The sequence below is a fragment of the Leguminivora glycinivorella genome, chromosome 6, assembly GCF_023078275.1.
Source record: "Leguminivora glycinivorella isolate SPB_JAAS2020 chromosome 6, LegGlyc_1.1, whole genome shotgun sequence".
Lineage (NCBI taxonomy): Eukaryota > Metazoa > Arthropoda > Insecta > Lepidoptera > Tortricidae > Leguminivora > Leguminivora glycinivorella.
The window spans coordinates 21,998,302-22,004,990 of NC_062976.1; positions in this window are offsets into that span (position 1 = coordinate 21,998,302).

Genomic DNA, 6,689 nt, shown 5'->3' on the forward strand with positions numbered 1-6,689 from the left:
TTTGTTCCACGATCCGGGCTTTTGGTATGAAGTGAGGAACAAGATTGAGCGCGCGTTTGATTGACAACTTCAAGTGTATTATTATTTAGTCGAAAGTTTTATTTGCGTTAAGTGAATGTGCTCTTCTTCGTTTTCTTGTTATTAAGTGTTTAATTCGTTTAAAAATCCAATTGACAATGGATGAATTTGTTTCTTGTGACGGTGACAAATGCGTGGTACACATATTACTCGACGAAGGCAAGGTAAAGTAGTTAAATTTTGCCCAAAAACGAGACATTATTTCCGCGCGAAAACCAACGCCCGGCTTGTGTATTTCTCAGAAAAGTGCGGCGCGTAATAGAACATTTTGTAGGGCTGTGAGTTCGAAAATTGAAGATTAAGTAGTTAGATATTGCCAAAACGTACCTTTCGGCTTGCCTCACTTTGAAACCCTAGGCACGCCACTGGCGGATGGTCCTGGGTGCTAATCCCGGAAAGGGCATTTATTTGTGTGATGAACACAGATATTTTATGTTTGCGAGTCATGGATGTTTTCTATGTATTTGTATAATATATTATTTATAATATTGTTGTGAGTACCTACCCATAATACAAGCCTTCTTGAGCTTACTGCAGGACTTCGAGTCAATTTGTGTAAGAATCCATACTACCTATACCTATTATAAGTGGGAAAGTGTGTGTGTTTGTTTGTTTTTCCGTCTTTCACGGCAAAACGGAGCGACGAATTGACGTGATTTTTTAAGTGGAGATAAGTGAAGGGATAGAGCGCGAGCGAAGCCGCGGGAAAAAGCTTGTGTGTCCTATAATTATACCTATAATAACGTATACAACGTTCTATTATTACTTACACGTTGCAAATTATGTTCAGTTTCAGATGCTGTACATCGACTTGATCAAGAGGAACCTACGCACACTGGAACTTTAAATGGTAATGTTCATACTTTTTCATATTTGGTAATCTACTCCAAAGATTTGGTGTGAGCACTAGTTTTATGAAAGCAATGCCACCTAACCTTCTAACCCAAGGGCTAACTAAACCTTATTGGGATTAAGTAGTCCGGTTTCCTCACTGTGTTTTCCTTCACCGAAACGCGATTGGTACTTAATAAGTACATATATCGAATGATATTTCGTACATACTCGTTATTTCCGAAATACTCATTGGTACGATCCGACAGGAATTAAATATGTAGCACCCGCGTGCGAAGCTTTCTCGCGTGCTGTGCTTAAAGAATGGGAAGGTAGAGGATATTTTTTACAAGCTGTGTGCGTCAAAACGTAGAAGCTAAATTTGACCCACTATCCGATTTCTGATTGATCTGAAATTTTGCACACATGTGTAAATCACGTGACATTGCAATATTATGGTATCATGGAGCTGATCTGATGATGGAGCAGAAAGGTGGGCATAGGAACTCTGTTATGAAACGTCGTATCCCCACCGAGTAAGGGTTTTTTAGAAACTACTCGGAGAGCAGTAGATGACTGTGAAAGAAAGGTACAGTCGTCGATAAAAGCTTGTGCCAAAAATGAAATTTTTGCAAAAACTTTAATCATATTTAATGATCATCTAGTTACAACATTTGCTCCGTAATTTTCATTGGATCACACTTTTCAGATATTAGAGACTGTAAAAACTATTAACAAGTTGCAAATTATGTCCAGTTTCAGATGCTGTCCACCGACTTGATCAAGAGGAACCTAATACGCACACTGGAACTTTAAATGGTACCTAATGTTCATACTTTTTCACCGACGCTGAGAATAGGCTAGTTTCCTAATGGTCAAATCAGCTTCTTTTTAAGAACTGTTGAAACGATTTGCAAATATGGAATTACTATGAAATACTGAGGAGTGATGTCACGGTTAATTCATTTACTTTATATCTTTCTCTTTGACTTATTTAATAATAATCATGTTTAAACATAACTACTGTCCATATTTTTCTTCTAATTATGTGGTGCTTTATTTCGTGCACTGCATAACATATTTTATTTTAAGTACAGGAAACTAGCCTATTCGACGGAAGCGGTTACCTACTCATATAATAATATTCCGTCGTCTGTGTATGTATGTGTGTGAACTTTCGAGTTTTTCACATTGTAAGAATCACAATGGCGGTTTTTTACGTACCTAGGTATGATAAACCGCTCATAACTTTAATGTCATAATCATGATAGTCGCGGGTTGAGGCTAAGTAAAGCGTTATTTTAATTTAAGTGTTGTTTGATTTTAGCTCCAGTAGCCGCGAAATGCCACCGGCTTACAGACGAACTGCCTGGGCCTAGTAGGTCTTCAATAGTTCCTGAAATACAAAAAAGAAAACAACCTTATCGAAACACCGCTGGTAAGTATAGGTTTAACCGACTGTCTGTCATGACCTTAAAATAACTCAGAGGGTAGGTACTTATGCGCTATTGGGACAAGTCAGGTTTCCTGACGATGTTTTCGTTCACCGATATTTTTAAAAAGATAATTTAACTTCCTAAAAAGTCGCAGGTTTTTACCGCTGGGCCACCAACCGTCCCAATATTTCATTTAGAAGAGTTAATGCATGGTGTAGCGGAGAGTGTGATAAAGCGTAAGTTCGTGCTGTCGGGATAGCGAATAGAGTTTGTGGACGGGGGCGGAGTTCTATGCCACTGATAGGGCGAACTTTTAATGAAATGAGAGATAGCATTGGAAGGGTTAGGAATTTGGCCGCGTATTAAAGAATAACTTTATGAGAGCTATATTTCTCCTGCACTCTAGGGAAGTGTATTACTTATACCATCCCAAAGACGTAAAGGGTGGGATACAGATGTGGATCGTACCCTTAGAGTTTACGGACAAGAAAGCGTACGTACAAAAGTTTTTTGCATCCTCTCCAACATAAGAGTATACTGATGTTCATGGGGACTCCATAAAATAGCATTAGATATAAGCCGACTTGTAAAGGGCTACTGGCATTGCACTTGATCGTGACGAGAAAAACGTAATGAAGTTTTGTAGTTAAGATACGTCTACTGCTACACTCTGCTATACAATCCAAGAATTTATGCAGGATGATCTACTATGACGTTAAATAATACTACTAAACGTTAGACCAATTTTGCCCTCCCCAACCTTATTCTGATTTATAAACACTATTTAATTTCAGACCCAATACCCGCCAAGCGTCCCCGTTTGGTGAACAAGTTGCCTGGATCCAGTGTGACTTCTGAAGATCGAAAATCAAAGCAAACAAATTCAGAGACAGGTAATATTATTTTTATCTCACTAGTTTAAAAAAAACCTTCTATGAGAGTTAAGATTTTATCAATAATATCGTCACTACTTTAAAAAAAACTTGTATCTTCGTCTATCAATAAAAAGAAAATTGTAGTAAGTATGTATGAAATGCATATAGACTTACTGCGTTTTAACTTTGAGGGACAGCGTGAGATACGAGATTTTTTAAAAGTAGTGACGATATATTATAAATATTACACGTCCATCAGTTATTTAACAGCAATTCAGATTATTACAATTTCGTCTCATTACAATTTCAAATATTAAGATATGGGTATATTATTAAACAATTATTTTATACTATTTATAAGTTATTAGGTAGATCAAAAAACTCTTTTATGTCATAAAAGGAGTAATTCTAAGAGCTATTTTCTTAACTTTTTTAAAAATTGGTAGGTACTGCCTGCATTTTTTATTTCTGCTGGGAGTTTGTTGAAAATTCTAGGTCCTACGTAAAACATGATTTTAGACGACTTAGTCAGTTTGGTAGTATGAGTTTGGAGTTGATTTTTCGAACCCTGTCTGGTGCGGGTGATTTTTTTGAACGGTTATAATGTGTCCAAATTTTCATTGAAGTGTTTTGCCACCTCATAAATGTACTGAGTAGGCAGTGTGAGAATATTGTTCTCTTTGAATAGGTAGGTTCTAAGCCGGAGTACTAGTTGGAACATAAGATATAATGCGCACAGCTCGCTTTTGTAGAATGAAGACACGTCGCCATTCGGCCGCCGTAGCCCATAATTCTAAACCGTAACACATAACTGAGTGGAAAAGTGAGGAACGGTGACGAACGGAGTTCTTTGGAGGGTAAGACTCGAGATAGTCGACCCAAGGCATAGTATGCGCTTGATAGTTTACCACATAATATAAATATAAATATTATAGGACATTATTACACAGATTGACTGAGGCCCACGGTAAGCTCAAGAAGGCTTGTGTTGTGGGTACTCAGACAAGGATATATATAATATATAAATACTTATATACGTAGAAAATACTTATATAATAGATTATCATCTATGTGTGCGTCCCATTTGAGACTGGAATCCAGTGTGATGCCTAAAAATTTGCTGTGTTGTACTTGTGGTAGTGTGGTGGCATTACGACAATGGGCAATAGCCTCCATTAAGTTAGTAAATATCTATAAGGAGTTGATAGAATCGTCCCACGATAAGTGTGCAATGAATTTCACAGCCTCGCCAGTGCAGATGTTATTTTAAACGTCAAACTTTGATGAAATTATGACGTTTACTTAACCCTTGCAGAGGCGGGGCTATTAAAATCTATGCAGACTTATCGTGGGACGATTTCTACAGCTTCCATTAAATTGGGAAGTGTTGGTTATGGGCGACGTAGCCTCTATTAAATTGGGAAATGTCGGTTACGGGTTTACATAGCCTCCATTAAATTGGGAAATGTCGGTTACAGTTTGACATTGCCTCCATTCAATTGGGAATTATATCTGTTATGGGTAAGGTACACAAGTATCGGGCAGTAAAGCAGCAATGTCTCTAGGTGTTAGATGTAGGTAGATTATACATTGTATTAATATATAAGATTTAGTTCATCCACAAGCAAGTCATCATCAAATATGTTCTTGATAGATGGCAAACTAACAGTCAGTAACAATACTAACAATGCTCATCAGTGCGACTGCAAAATCAATTAAATTTAAATCAATTAATAGATTTTAAAGCATTGATCACCTAGATGTTCAGGAGCGAAGATACAAAGGAAAGGGGAAGATCATCCAGACAGAAAGAGAGATGATGCTGAGCTGTTTTTGGGTGTCTTAGAAAAGTCTTGTAATGAACTTTGACTACGATTAGGTTTCAAGGTCTGATGATGAAGCTGGAAGATATGAACTGGAACTAAATGATGGAACATCGTATCATAGATGTTTTTGGGTTTCTTAGAAAAGTCTTGTAATGAACTTTGACTACGATTAGGTTTCAAGGTCTGATGATGAAGCTGGAAGATATGAACTGGAACTAAATGATGGAACATCGTATCATAGATGTTTTTGGGTTTCTTAGAAAAGTCTTGTAATGAACTTTGACTACGATTAGGTTTCAAGGTCTGATGATGAAGCTGGAAGATATGAACTGGAACTAAATGATGGAACATCGTATCATAGATGTTTTTGGGTTTCTTAGAAAAGTCTTGTAATGAACTTTGACTACGATTAGGTTTCAAGGTCTGACGATGGAGCCGGAAGATATGAAATGGAACTATACATGATGGAACATCGTATCATAGCTGTTTTGAGGTTTCTCAGAAAAGTCTTTTAATGAACTTTGACCACGATTAGGTTTCAAGGTCTGATAATGAAGCCCGGAGATAAATACATTTACATTATACATTTCGTATCATAGTGTATTTGCGCTTGTGAGAAAGGCCACGTAATGAACTTTGAACGTTACGTTTTCAACGTTATAACAAACCTATTATTGATCAAAGCGAAGCGAGGGCTAAGTTAGTCATAAGTCATAAGCATTTATTGCATTCATATTTAAGTCTTAAGTAATTAGGTACATAATATGAACCCTGCAAGGGCGCAGCAATCTTAACCTAGGTGCTTAAAGGAAAGGGGAAGATCATCCAGACAGAAAGAGAGATGATGCTGAGCTGTTTTTGGGTGTCTTAGAAAAGTCTTGTAATGAACTTTGCTACGATTAGGTTTCAAGGTCTGATGATGAAGCTGGAAGATATGAACTGGAACTAAATGATGGAACATCGTATCATAGATGTTTTTGGGTTTCTTAGAAAAGTCTTGTAATGAACTTTGACTACGATTAGGTTTCAAGGTCTGATGATGAAGCTGGAAGATATGAACTGGAACTAAATGATGGAACATCGTATCATAGATGTTTTTGGGTTTCTTAGAAAAGTCTTGTAATGAACTTTGACCACGATTAGGTTTCAAGGTCTGATAATGAAGCCCGGAGATAAATACATTTACATTATACATTTCGTATCATAGTGTATTTGCGCTTGTGAGAAAGGCCACGTAATGAACTTTGAACGTTACGTTTTCAACGTTATAACAAACCTATTATTGATCAAAGCGAAGCGAGGGCTAAGTTAGTCATAAGTCATAAGCATTTATTGCATTCATATTTAAGTCTTAAGTAATTAGGTACATAATATGAACCCTGCAAGGGCGCAGCAATCTTAACCTAGGTGCTTAAATACTACTAGGTACAATAGTTTAATACTTAACTACTACAGTACAATAGTGAGATTAAATTATTTATCACATTCCAATCAAATAGACAAATTTTGGTAGATATATATTGTAATATACATACATACATACAATCACGCCTGTATCCCATAAAGGGGTAGGCAGAACACATGAAACTACTAAAGCTTCAGTGCCACTCTTGGCAAGTAAGGGGTTGAAAGAAAACGAAAAC